This window comes from Schistocerca americana, chromosome X (genome assembly GCF_021461395.2).
Source record: "Schistocerca americana isolate TAMUIC-IGC-003095 chromosome X, iqSchAmer2.1, whole genome shotgun sequence".
Lineage (NCBI taxonomy): Eukaryota > Metazoa > Arthropoda > Insecta > Orthoptera > Acrididae > Schistocerca > Schistocerca americana.
The window spans coordinates 622,024,117-622,038,923 of NC_060130.1; the positions used below are offsets into that span (position 1 = coordinate 622,024,117).

General features: G+C 47.4%; 1 protein-coding gene across 1 annotated transcript in view; it reads left to right on the plus strand.

Annotated features, from left to right (window-relative positions):
* LOC124555169 (protein SMG7-like) overlaps positions 1-14,807 on the plus strand; it is a 199,961-nt gene that overhangs the window by 167,452 nt on the left and 17,702 nt on the right. The window lies entirely within an intron of this gene.

The following is a 14,807-nucleotide window of genomic DNA, read 5'->3' on the forward strand; positions in this document are numbered from 1 at the left end:
CAATCACTGACAGTGGCGACACGCGTGTCCGACGTATACTACCGGACCGCGGCCGATTTAAAGGCTACCACCTAGCAAGTGTGGTGTCTGGCGGTGACACCACATCCTTGCGTGTATGCCACATCCCTAGAATCCCAACTACTCTCCCCCCTGCGGGTTCGGGGGTTAGAATAGGCCCGCGGTATTCCTGCCTGTCGTAAGAGGCGACTAAAAGGAGTCTCAAACGTTTCGGCCTTATGTGATGGTCCCCTGTCGGGTTTGACCTCCATATCTCCAAATTTTTCCGAAGAGCGAGCCGATTGGGGAAGGGCGCCTTACTTGGTGCATTGTGTCTGTGTTGTGTTGAGAACTTTCGCCATCTTATTCGTCGTTGCATTGCAGTCTTGCCCGCTCTCCATCGCTTGGGCATGGATGTGCTCCTGCGTGCACTTTCTGCCAAGCACTGTGCAGGGCCATTTTCTGCACTGACGACGCCCATGGACCACATGTCACCTAACATCCAGCACGGTAGCCAGTCCGTTGTGGTGGGGCCGTCATGTACACTCTTGGTTGTAGCCCCCTGACAACACAGGGATCGCTCTACTGATGCCTGCGCCGTTAACTCCCCACGTATGCCAAGGAGTAGATGCCCATCTCCCTGGGGCATCGGGACTCCCGGCAATGGCCATCCTGCCAGGTGGCTATTGCTGTGGCTGGGTGGCGCCCGTGGGGAGGGCCCTTGGTCGGAGTAGGTGGCATCAGGGCGGATGACCCGCAATGAAGCGTGGTACATCATCTCTCGCTGGCGGCCAGCCGTCAGCAGTCTCTAAGCGTTCCAAAGCTCACTTTAAGGCTAATGTGTATGACCCCAAATCGTTCCCCTCCCTCGCCACACCATGGGAGGAACGAAAGTCATTGCATGAAAGTGAGACGTATTCGCCCAGATATCTTGTCTGTACCAGAGCTGATGGGGAATCTTTTGTGTCCGTGAAGCCTCAGTTCTTTGTAGAGCATTTAGAGGACAAGTTTGGGGAGGTGGAGGGCTTGTCCAAGATGCGGTCCGGATCGGTGTTGATAAAAACGGCATCCTCCGCCCAGTCGCGGGCCTTGCTCGCTTGTACTAAGCTGGGGGATGTCTCCGTCACTATCACGCCCCATAAAAGTCTGAATATGGTCCAGGGCATTATCTTCCACAGGGATCTCCTTTTACAGTCCGATGACGAGCTGCGCGACAACTTGGAGCGCCGCTGTGTCCATTTCGTCCGGCGCGTCCACTGGGGTCCGAGGGATCATCAAGTTGCCACCGGTGCCTTCATCTTGGCCTTCGAGGGTGACATGTTACCTGAGAAGGTCAAGGTGATGGTGTACCGTTGTGATGTCAAGCCTTATATCCCTCCCCCGATGCGGTGCTTCAAGTGTTGGAAGTTCGGCCATATGTCTTCACGCTGTGCTTCCGACCTCGTCTGTCGCGATTGCGGTCGACCATCCCATCCTGATCATCCCTGTGCCCCGCCCCCAATCTGTGTGAACTGTGGTGCGCACCATCCGCCTTGCTCGCCAGACTGTCCGATTCTGCAGAAGGAGCAGAAGATCATGGAAATCAAGACCCTCGACCGCCTGACGTACACTGAGGCGAAGCGGAAATATGATCGGCTTCATCCAGTGCGCATGACAGCTTCTTATGCCGCAACTGTCACTCCTGCTACAGTTCCGTCCACTCCAGTTAGCTCTCAGAGTCGAAGTCCCACTCCTGCCCCCTTGATGGTGGGGGGCACTAAACCCACTGTTGCTCCTGCTCCATCTACTTCAGGAGCAACACCCCCCCCCCCCCCCCCAGCCATCGGGGACATCAGTTCCCTCTTCCCAGCCGGAGAAGCATAAGACTTCTTCGGCTACTCTTGTCAGGAAGGGGTCCCTTGGGGACCTCCCTTCCCAAGTTCCGACCGGTACCAAAGCCGACAGCCGCAAGTGGCTTAAACAGCCGCCGGTCCCTGGTCGTCGGGACACACGGTCATCGTCTATCCCTGAGACTGCCCCAGTGACGCCCTCCCAGCCTGAGCCACCAAAGGCACAGCGCGAGAAGCAGAAGCAGAAGAAGAAGAAACTCCCCAAGGCTACCGACATTGCGGTGGCACCCATTCCACCGCTTCCTACAAGCTCTGCGTCTGAGGATGAGGTGGAGATTCTGGCGTCCGCTGAGGACATGGATCTCGCCAGTCCCTCGGATGCAATAGATAGCTGTTGTCCAGGTGGTGACTCAGTAGCAGCAGGGGCCCCGGAGGCGTAATCTGCCTCCCCAGTCCTTTCACGCCTTTCCCATCCATGGCTAATACCATCCTCCAGTGGAACTGCAGCGGTTTCTTCCACCATCTAGCTGAGCTCCGCCAACTTATCAGCCGTCATCCTTTCCTTTGCATTGCTCTGCAGGAAACTTGGTTTCCAGTAATGCGAACCCCCGCCCTCCGTGGCTATCGGGGTTATTTTAAGAACCGGGCAGCTTATGAAAGGGTGTCTGGTGGCGTCTGCATATATGTCCTTAACTCTCTTCACAGCGAGTTTGTACCTCTACAAACAGCTTTAGAGGCTGTCGCTGTTCGGGTGTGGACGCCACAGGCTATTACCGTCTGCAGTATTTACCTTCCACCTGATGGTGCTGTCGCGCAGCATGTCCTGGCTGCTCTGATAGCCCAACTGCCGCCACCTTTTTTGCTGCTGGGCGATTTCAATGCCCACAAACCTCTATGGGGTGGGACTGTCTCCGATGACCGCGGTCGGGCCGTGGAGCATGTGTTGGCTCAGCTCGACCTTAGCCTCTTGAACACCGGTGCTCCCACGCATTTCAGTGTGGCCCATGGCTCGTTCTCTGCCATCGATCTCTCTATTTGCAGCCCTGGACTAGTCCCATCCCTCCACTGGAGAGTGCATCCTGACCTGTGTGGTAGTGACCATTTTCCCATCTATTTGTCACTGCCCCAGTGTCATTCTTCTGGGCGCCTGCCCCGCTGGGCTCTCCACAGGGCTGACTGGCCGGCTTTTACTTCCGCTGCAACCATTGAGTCTCCCCCACAGGGTGACATTGACGAGGTGGTCCTTGTTTTAACCACGTCCGTCATAGCAGCGGCCGAGGCTTCCATCCCCCGTTCTTCTGGACTCCCTCGGAGGAAGGCTGTCCCCTGGTGGTCGCCGGAGATTGCTGAGGCTATTCGCGACCGTAGGCGGGCTCTCCAGCGTCATAGGCGGCACCCGTCTCTGGAGACCCTCATCGCCTTTTAAGAGGCTCCGTGCCTTCGCCCGTCGTCTTATTGCACAGCGTAAGCAGGAGTGCTGGGAGAGGTACGTCTCATCCCTGGGCTCCCGTGTCTCCCCCTCGCTCGTGTGGTCCCGGATCCGGCGGATTTATGGATCCCAGACCCCTACAGGTGTCCCTGGGATCTCCCTGGCCAGCGCTGTCTGCACGGACGCTGCCGCCATTGCTGAACACCTTGCTGCGCACTTCGCTAAGAGCTCTGCGACTGCAACTTATCCCCCCGCCTTTTGCTCTCTCAAGGAGCGTGCCGAGCAGAGGCCGTTATCGTTCCGCACGCGTCGTTCTGAAGAATACAATGCTCCTTTCAGCGAGAGGGAATTCCTCGCTGCCCTCGCCGATTGCCCTGATACAGCACCAGGACCAGACTGCATCCACGCGCAGATGCTGAAGCATCTCTCCAGGGACTGCCAGAGACACATCCTCACCATCTTTAACCGCATCTGGAGCGAGGGCGTGTTCCCGTCGCAATGGCGAGAGGGTCTTATTGTCCCCATCTTGAAGCCCGGTGCGGACCCACTGGCAGTGGACAGCTATCGTCCCATTACCCTCACCAACGTTTTGAGCAAATTGCTTGAACGTATGGTGGGGCGGCGTTTGTGTTGGGTCCTTGAGTCGCGCGGTCTCCTCGCACCATCCCAGGGTGGCTTCCGCCGGGGCCGGTCTGCAGCGGACAATTTGGTGCGGCTGGAATCTGCTGTCCGTACGGCCTTTGCCCGACGTCAGCATCTCGTTGCTGTATTTTTCAATCTGCGGAAGGCGTATGACACCACATGGCGGCATCATATCCTCGCCACGTTGCATGAGTGGGGTCTTCGTGGTCGGCTCCCGGCTTTTCTTCAAAGCTTTTTATTGCGCCGCTCTTTCCGGGTGCAAGTCGGTGCCACCTCTAGTTCCTCTTATATACAGGAAAATGGGGTCCCGCAGGGCTCGGTGTTGAGTGTCTCCTTATTTCTAGTGGCCATTAATGGTCTGGCTGCAGCAGTGGGGTCGTTGGTGTCTCCTTCTTTGTATGCCGACGACTTCTGCATCTCATTTAGCTCCACGACTACGGGAGTCGCCGAACGCAGGCTGCAAGTCGCCGTTCGTAAGGCAGCATCATGGGCTCTGACTCATGGTTTTCAGTTCTCTGCAGCCAAGACTCGAGTTATGCACTTCTGCAGGCGTCGGACGGTCCACCCTCATCCTGAACTTTACCTCAACGGCCACCTGCTTGAAGTGGTGGACACTTGCCGCTTCTTGGGACTCGTGTTTGATGCCCAGTTCACATGGGTTCCTCATGTCACTCAGCTGAAGCAAAAATGCTGGCGGCACCTCAACGCCCTCCGCTGCCTTAGCCACACGTCTTGGGGTGCAGATCGCTGCACGCTGCTGCGATTGTACAGAGCCCTTGTGCAGTCCCGGCTTGATTATGGGAGCCTGGCCTATGGGTCTGCGTCCCCCTCAGTGTTGAAGTTGTTAGACCCCATACACCACTGTGGGGTTCGGCTTGCAACTGGCGCTTTTCGCACCAGCCCCGTGGATAGTCTACTGGTGGAGGCCGGGGTTCCCCCGCTGCGGGTTCGCCGCCACCGTCTGCTCGCCGACTATGCTGTCCACGTGCATTGCTCGCCGGGCCATCCCAATCGTCGCCTGCTTTTTCCCTGCCATGGTCCTCCATCTGCCCGAACGGCGACCTAGGTCTGGGCTTTCCGTAGCTGTCCGTGTCCAGTCCCTGCTGTCGGAACTGGGGTCATTCCCTCTTCTGCCTCCCTTCCGGGTCCGTACACCTACGCCTCCCTGGTGTTTGTCCCGGCCGTCCGTCCGTCTGGATTTGGCACAGGGACCTAAGGACTCGGTTCCGCCTGTGGCCATCCGTCGCCGTTTTCTTGCGCTCCTCGCCTCATTTCCTGGCTGTGAGCCTGTCTACACTGATGGTTCCCTGGTTGATGGTCGCCCTGCCTACGCTTTTGCTCACGCTGCCCATGTTGAGCAACGCTCCTTGCCAGCTGGCTGCAGTATTTTTACTGCAGAGCTGGTGGCCATCTTGCGCGCTCTGGAGCATATTCGTTTCTGCTCAGGTAGGTCCATCGTCATCTGCAGTGACTCCCTGAGCAGCCTTCAGGCCATCGACCGCTGCTATCCCTCTTCTCCTCTGGTGTCCTCTATTCAGGAGTCTGTTTCCACCATTGCCCGCTCTGGTCGTTCGGTGGTCTTGGTTTGGACGCCAGGTCATGTTGGCATCCCGGGGAACGAACGTGTTGACAGGCTGGCCAAAGGGGCGATCGACGCCCCAGCTTTGGAGATCGGCCTCACAGCTCGCGACCTGCAGCTGGTGTTGCGCAGTAAGGTGCTTGGGGTGTGGTCTGTTGAGTGGCATGGCATGACAGCCCAGAATAAACTGCGGGCTGTCAAGGAGACGACCGATGTGTGGCGCTCCTCCCTGCGGTCTTCTCGCAGGGAGTCTGTTATCCTGTGTCGGCTCCGCATCGGCCATACATACCTGACGCACGGCCATCTTTTGCGTCAGGAGGATCCCCCCCCTGTGTCGGTGTGGGTCCCGGCTGACGGTCGCCCACGTTTTATTGGAGTGTCCCCGACTGCGCACCCTTCGGCAGTCTTTTAATCTCCCGGGCACCTTGCCTTTGATTTTATGCGACGATGCCTCCATGGCTGACAGTGTTTTACATTTTATCCGTGCTAGTCCTTTTTATGGTTCCATTTAGAGTGGTCCTGCACCTTTCCCTTTGTGTGTCTCTTGTCCTCGAGTCTCTCATATTTGGTTGCAGATTTTAGTGTGTAGTCGGTTGGTTGACTCTTTCCCTTTTTTGTTGTCGTGGTCAGTCAACCAGTCTCCGGCCATCTTCTTTTCTTCTGGTTTTTTTTTTTTTTTTTTTTTTTTTTTTTTTTTTTTTTTTTTTTTTTTTTTTTTTTTTTTGTCTGGTGTTCATCTGTCCTCTTCGTGTCTGTCGTATTCGTTACCGCATTTGTGTTCTTTTAGGGCCTGGGGGGGGGGGAGTATCCTTCCCCTTGGGGTTTTATCTGCTCCGCGCCTTAATGTCTCGCCTGTTTTTGGAATGGGGGACTGATGACCTTAGCTGTTTAGTCCCCCTTAAACATCCTAACAACCACCACCACCACCAACTACTCTTTTTCTGATACATTGACAATTCTTTGAGTCTGGATTAATTTTGTCTGTACTTACGGTATGGAGTACATTATTTAATTCGCATTAAATGAGATGCATGCGATGAGGTGCATGCGAAACTCCAGGGCTGAAATGCACATACGTGTGTGTGTGCGCGCGCGTGCGTGTGTGCCATTATTGCTTCAGCTAACACAGTGCTAAGTTGTGCTATCATACATCCAAGGGAGCAGCAGTAATATACAATAAACGACAAGCCGGGTGAGAAAAAATTTACAATATGTGTAAGAAAACGACCTATATCCCAAGCTAGTTCCACAATCCCACAATGACGAAGTTGCCTACAAGATAATTATCAATCAAAAAAGCAAATGGCTGGGATCTGATGCAGTTGCTCTGTTTAATGCTTCGAATGGGTCACTACTGTGGTGTAACACTTTTACATGGTAACAGAGTGATATAATGAAAGTTTAGTTTATTATAGTTTAATTAAACAGTGATTTAGCTCATATGATGTGAGTTTATTTTATCATTGTTTAATTAATTAAGATTAAACTGTGATTTTGCTCATATGTACTTAGCTTGATAACATAAAGAAAGTTATTCTTTACATTTGTACAAAGTACTCGTGTTATAAAAAACACCACACCCACTTGAGAGTTAAAGTATGCAAAAACTCAATGTCTGTTAACAATCCACAAGTGAACATCTTGTTGGGTTGGAAATGGCAATCAGATTGATTTTGAAAGCTAATGCCTCATTACAGTTTTCTATATTTACTAATGTAGGTCATACAACATTACTTGGTGCCCTTACATTTTGATTACCCTCCATTACTGGAGCTTTCGGCAATTTCTGTAGCAATTTTAAATCGTCTGTTTGTACCTCATTGGTTGTTGTCAGGTTGGAATTGGTACATCACTCAGTTCCTCATAGGTCCAAGAACACATCGCCCCACAGAGCTCTGTTCTGAGTCGTACACTCTTCACCACCACCGACGGGCTAGTGACTTCCATCCGACCACTCATCTCCCCTGCACTCTATGTCAATGGCTTTTGCATTTGGTATAGCTGTACTTTGTAACAGGAATTTCTTAACACCCTGTAGAAAAACATCGGGGACTGGCTTCTACTCTTCTCAACTACTGCTTCCCTTTAAAGTCCTTCAAAGCCTTGACCAAATGCCAGATCCAAGCTGTCATCGGAAGGGCCTCTACCTGGACCCTCCCCCAGGGACTCCAGTTCTCACCCATGGAAATGTGAGTTGTGCATTTCTGTTGTTGTACAACTGTCCATCCTGATCCAGAACTCTACTTGAATACCCAGTGCTTGGACATTGCTGCTCAGTCCTGATTTTTGGGATTCCTGCTTGATAAAAAATTGATGTGCTTGCCTCCTATTCATTAACTAAAAACTAGGTGCATGTGAAAGCTTAATGCTCATTGCTTCCTTATTCACACCTCAAGGTGTGGGCTTGCACTACTCTGCTCCATATTTACTGGGCCCTGGTCTCATCCCGATTGGACAATGTTCACTAGATTAATGACTAGCAGTACTTCCAGCTTTGAAAATGTATGACTCCAGTCTATCATTGTACAGTAAGACTGGCCACTGGCACTTTCTGAACTAGTCCCATAGATAGTTTTCTTGCCAAAATGCCATCTGACATTTTCCTAATCATCTACCGTAACATATTCTTTTAGCATACTAGAAGTATCAACATTCTCACCCTCATGTGGGACTACCAGTTGTAATGTGCCTCTGCTGGGACTTCCGTCTAACTTACTTAGAATGTGCACCCTTGCGGCGTCTCCCTGCGCATGCTGGATCTGGGGTCCCTTGACCCTAACACTCTTGCCAGCTGTCTCTGTCATCGCTCTTTTCCTCTGTTTTAATTGCTTTTAGATGAAGTTTGCCACCTTTGTCTGGTGCACCATATTTTCTGTTTTAGGGGTAGCACTCTAATGAATAGTGGGTGCTGTTCCTCTCTGTAAAACTTTGACTACAACAGATCAGGGGTGGAGCAGTTGTGGGAGGGAGCTACTCCCCTGGCTTCACCCACTTACTGACCTGATTATTTCTCTCAATTTGTTTTATTATTGTCAGTCCAACTGATATTCGTTACATTTCTAGCCTCTCACTTTTACTATTAGAAATCATCCGGCTAGAAGTTATTTTTTAGTTTGTAACTGTGTTTATCCTTAATCAGGTTGGCAGAGGGGCAGTTGGAGGTGGGGTTTCTCTCCCTACAGGTGAGCCTTTGGGGACCATTTATCTGCTCTGACCCATATACTTTTAATTCTCCTTAAATTATTTCTCAGCTCTGGCATCAATATTGTTTTCAGTGCTTTGATTTTAGAACAGTTGTGGCGGATGTCACTAATGCTAGATGAAGTCGGTCTTGACCAGCTGATTGCCTCAGGATGTGCCTTATCAAACAATTCCTTCCTTAAGTTTGTGTCATTAAGTTCTTTTTCTCCATATTGAATCAGTACCTCAGTGTTATTTGATCTACACATGTAATCTGTAAACATTCTTCTGTAGCACCACATATTGTAAGCTTTTCGTTCTCTTGTTGTCTGAACTTTTTTATCATCTCTATTTCACTTCTGTACAAAGCTACCACCCTCCAGACTAACACTTGCAGAAACTGGTTGCTAACACAGAAATTTATATTTGATGCCAAACAAATTTCTCTTTTTGAGAAATATTTTTCTTGTTATTGGCACTCTGCGTATTATAGCCTTTTTACTTTTCTCATCTGTTATTTTGCTGCCCAAATAGCTAATCTCATTTACTACTTTCATTGTCTCCATTTCCTAATTTAATTCATTCAGTATTATATGATTTAATTCAACTGTACCTAATCAACATAAGAAAAGTGACTGACACTAGAGCATGACAGGAGTGATGATGCTGGTCCAGACTCATCTGCACACACAAACTGGTTGCAGCAGGAGCAGCTGAATGTTTCCATTCTGGATACATCACATACTGCCCATCGTCATACGGCATTGGATTTCCTTAGCACTGTGATAATTGCCCTCGTTACTTTTTTGCACATGTTTGCAACTAATGTAGGACATTATGCCATGTAAAACAAATATGCCATTCACAGAATGTGAACAATAAAAACAAATCAGTTGTTACGTTACCAGCAGAAAGTGATGTCTGTAAGTAACTGTGGCAACTGGCACTTGAGATAGCAGAGCGATGCGACAGCAGTGAACGATCCAGGTATACATTCCATTACCCTTGTTTTGCTTTGACTGGTATTCATCTTGTGTCTCTTTCCAAGACACTATCCATTCTATTCAGCTGCTGTGTCTCTGACAGAATTATTATATCATCACCAAACCTCACTGGTTTAATTTCTCCTCCCTAAATTTTAAGCTCCTTCCAAACTTCTCCTTGGTTATCTTTACTGCTTGCTGAGTGTGGGTATACGGGGTGTTTGGAAATTCCAATTACAAACTTCTATGATGTGTAGAGAGGAGTGAGTGCCCAATATTTTTTAATAGGATCCTATGTCCGGAAATCTCCGATTACCGTTCTACGGTGGTTTCAATTCGGATGTGTAACATGTCCACGTCTGCTTCCACTCAAGGTAACCAGTGCTGCATAATTGATCTTCCTACTAAACATATTGGACCCATTCTTGGCAGCTGAATGTCCATCAGGAAATGTTGTTTCAGCATGATGGTGCTCCACCTCACTTCTCATGTGCACTTAAGAGACATCTCAACTGACTACAAGATGAAAGATGGATAGGCCAACGTGGTGCAAGCGCATGGCCGCTGCTATCACCAAATTTAATTCCTGTGGACTGCTTCTTGTGAGGTCATACGCAATGTTTAATTTATGAGACTCCTGTAGAGACGCAGGAAGATCTGCTGTCACGAGTTCTGGACACTGCAATTGAAACTGAAGAGACTTCAGGTGGGATGGAGAGAGTGCAGCAGAACATGCTTCCTAGTTACAGTGTCTGCAACAGTGTTGGTGGTCGCCACATCAAGCCACTATCATAATGGATCAGTACTATTCTGTACATATAGTATGCTAGGTGCTTTTTTGTTTTAGGAATAATGTAAGCACACAGTGTTTAAGAGTTAATACAAGCCAATGTGCTTAGGTGATAAATGGATGTTTTATTATCTTTCTTTTCGAATTGTTACATGATAATTATACTGCATCACGTCTAATTCAGTTGCTCAAGCCGAAGTGGATGAGTTAAACATCTGAATTAAACTGTAGCAGAACAGGAAAGGTGCATTTCTGGACATGGATTCCTATTCAAAATATTATGTACTCATTCCTCTCTACAAGTCCTAGAATTTTGTAACAGGAATTTCTTAACAACCTTTAGAAAAACGTCGGGGACTGGCTACTACCCTTCTCAACTACTGCTTCACTTTAAAGTCCTTCAAATCTGATAATTCCATCTTGTTTGTGCAGTTTGTAAGTTTTGGATGACTGTTCGCTCCCTATATTTTATCCCTGCTACCTTCAGGATTTCAAAGAGTGCATTCCAGTCGACATCGTTAGTAGCTTTCTCTAATCCTACAAATGCTACAAACATAGGTTTGCCTCTCTTAAACCCATCTTCTAAGATAAGTCATTGGGCCAGTATTGCCTAACATAGTCTGAAATTAATCCGGAATACAATTTGGGCTTTCCTCAAGGTATTCTTATACCATTTTTTCCATTCTTCTGTAAATAACTAGTGTCAGTATTTTGCAACCATGACTTAAAAAAAATGATTGTTCTCTGTTATTCACACTGGCCAACGCCAGCCTTTTTTTGGAATTGGAAGTACTACATTATTCTTTTAGGCTGAGGTATTTTGGCTGTCTCATATATCTTGTACACCAAATGAAATAGTTTTGTCATGGCCGGCTCTTCTAAGGATCTCAGTAATTATGGAGGAATGTCACCTGCTTCAGGGCCCTTGATTTGACTTAAATCATTCAGTTCTCTGTCACATTCTTCTCACTGTGTCATGTCTCATATCTCATCTCCATTTACTTCCTCTTCTCTTTCTATAATATTGCCTTTAGTTCATTTCCCTTATAGAGCCTTTCTACATATTTCTTAGACCTTTCAGCTTTCCCTTCTTTGGTTAGTAATTGGTTTGCCATCTGAGCTGTTGATATTCATACAGCTGTTCTCTTTCCTCGAAAGGTCTCTTATAGTTTCTTGTATCTTTCCTATTGTCATCCATGCCTTTTAAAGCCTTTTATTTCTACATCTACATCCACATCCACATCCACATCCATACTCCGCAAGCCACCTGACGGTGTGTGGCAGAGGGTACCTTGAGTACCTCTATCGGTTCTCCCTTCTATTCCAGTCTCGCATTGTTTGTGGAAAGAAGGATTGTCGGTATGTTTCTGTGTGGGCTCTAATCTCTCTGATTTTATCCTCATGGTCTCTTCGCGAGATATACGTAGGAGGGAGCAATATACTGCTTGACTCTTCGGTGAAGGTATGTTCTCGAAACTTCAACAAAAGCCCGTACCGAGCTACTGAGCATGTCTCCTGCAGAGTCTTCCACTGGAGTTTATCTATCATCTCCGTAACGCTTTCGTGATTACTAAATGATCCTGTAACGAAAAGCGCTGCTCTCCGTTGGATCTTCTCTCTCTCTTCTATCAACCCTATCTGGTACGGATCCCACACTGCTGAGCAGTATTCAAGCAGTGGGCAAACAAGTGTACTGTAACCTACTTCCTTTGTTTTCGGATTGCATTTCCTTAGGATTCTTCCAATGAATCTCAGTCTGGCATCTGCATTACCAATGATCAACTTTATATGATCATTCCATTTTAAATCACTCCTAATGCGTACTCCCAGATAATTTATGGAATTAACTGCTTCCAGTTGCTGACCTGCTATTTTGTAGCTAAATCATAAGGAATCTATCTTTCTATGTATTCGCAGCACATTACACTTGTCTACATTGAGATTCAATTGCCATTCCCTGCACCATGTGTCAATTCGCTGCAGATCCTCCTGCATTTCAGTACAATTTTCCATTGTTACAAACTCTCGATACACCACAGCATCATCTGCAAAAAGCCTCAGTGAACTTCTGATGTCATCCACAAGGTCATTTATGTATATTGTGAGTAGCAATGGTCCTATGACACTCCCCTGCGGCACACCTGAAATCACTCTTACTTCGGAAGACTTCTCTCCATTGAGAATGACGTGCTGCGTTCTGTTATCTAGGAACTCTTCAATCCAATCACACAATTGGTCTGATAGTCCATATGCTCTTACTTTGTTCATTAAACGACTGTGGGGAACTGTATCGAACGCCTTGTGGAAGTCAAGAAACACGGCATCTACCTGTGAACCTGTGTCTATGGCCCTCTGAGTCTCGTGGACGAGTAGCGCGAGCTGGGCTTCACACGACCGTCTTTTTCGAAACCCATGCTGATTCCTACAGAGTAGATTTCTAGTCTCCAGAAAAGTCATTATACTCTAACATAATACGTGTTCCAAAATTCTACAACTGATCAACGTTAGAGATATAGGTCTCTGTTCGACGTCCCTTCTTGAAAACGGGGATGACCTGTGCCCTTTTCCAATCCTTTGGAATGCTACGCTGTTTTAGAGACTTACGGTACACCGCTGCAAGAAGGGGGGCAAGTTCCTTTGCGTATTCTGTGTAAAATCGAACTGGTATCCCATCAGGTCCAGCAGCCTTTCCTTATTTGAGCGATTTTAATTGTTTCTCCATCCCTCTGTCGTCTATTTCGATATCTACAATTTTGTCATCTGTACGACAATCTAGAGAAGGAACTACAGTGCAGTCTTCCTCTGTGAAACAGCTTTGGAAAAAGACATTTAGTATTTCGGCCTTTAGCCTGTCATCCTCTGTTTCAGTACCATTTTGGTCACAGTGCGTCTGGATTTTGTTTTGATCCACCTACCGCTTTGACATAAGACCAAAATTTCTTAGGATTTTCTGCCAAATCAGTACATAGAACTATACTTTCGAATTCATTGAACGCCTCTCGCATAGCCCTCCTCTCACTACATTTCGCTTCGCGTAATTTTTGTTTGTCTGCAAGGCTTTGGCTATGTTTATGTTTGCTGTGAAGTTCCCTTTGCTTCTGCAGCAGTTTTCTAACTCGGTTGTTGTACCACGGTGGTTCTTTTCCATCTCTTACGATCTTGCTTGGCACATACTCATCTAACGCATATTGTACGATGGATTTGAACTATGTCCACTGGTCCTCAACACTATCTGTACTTGAGACAAAACTTTTGTGTTGAGCCGTCAGGTACTCTGTAATCTGCTTTTTGTCACTTTTGCTAAACAGAAAAATCTTCCTACCTTTTTTAATATCTCTATTTACGGCTGAAATCATCGATGCAGTAACCGCTTTATGATCGCTGATTCCCTGTTCTGCGTTAACTGTTTGAAATAGTTCGGGTCTGTTTGTCACCAGAAGGTCTAATATGTTATCGCCACGAGTCGGTTCTCTGTTTAACTGCTCAAGGTAGTTTTCAGATAAAGCACTTAAAAAAATTTCACTGGATTCTTTGTCCCTGCCACCCGTTACGAACGTTTGAGTCTCCCAGTCTATATCTGGCAAATTAAAATCTCCACCCAGAACAATAATATGGTGGGGAAATCTACTCGAAAATATTTTGCAAATTATCCTTCAGGTGCTCAGCCACAGCAGCTGCTGAGCCAGGGGGCCTATAGAGGCATCCAATTACCATGTCTGAGCCTGCTTTAACCGTGACCTTCACCCAAATTATTTCACATTTCGGATCTCCGTCAATTTCCTTCGATACTATTGCACTTCTTATTGCTATAAACACGCCTTCCCCTTCACTGTCCAGCCTCTCTCTGCAGTATACATTCCAATCTGAGTTTAGGATTTCATTACTGTTTACGTCTGGTTTAAGCCACCTTTCTGTCCCTAGTACTATATGGGCATTGTGACCGTTTATTAATGAGAGCAGTTCTGGGACCTTTCTATAGACGCTCCTGCAGTTTACTATTAGCAATCAAATCGTTTCTACTTAGCCATTTTGAACTTTCTAACTCATTTTTTAGACATCTATACTTCATATTCCTGCTTCATTTGCTGCATTTTTATATTTTCTCCTTTCATCAATTAAATTCAATTAAATTTCATGATAATCCTCTCATGGACCATGGCATTACTCTTGTCAGCTTCCACAGCAGTCAGCTGATATAATTAGGATGAAAACAGCTAGAATTTTGTGTTCATTTAACCAACCTCACAGTAATTTGTCACATGCACAAAAGGGGGCCCTGGGGGATATCACTGCAGATAAAAACATTATCGCTCTGCAGACATGTGAGAACTATCATGAAAAAATCAATAATGTTTTGGATCTCACCAATTTTTTAAAA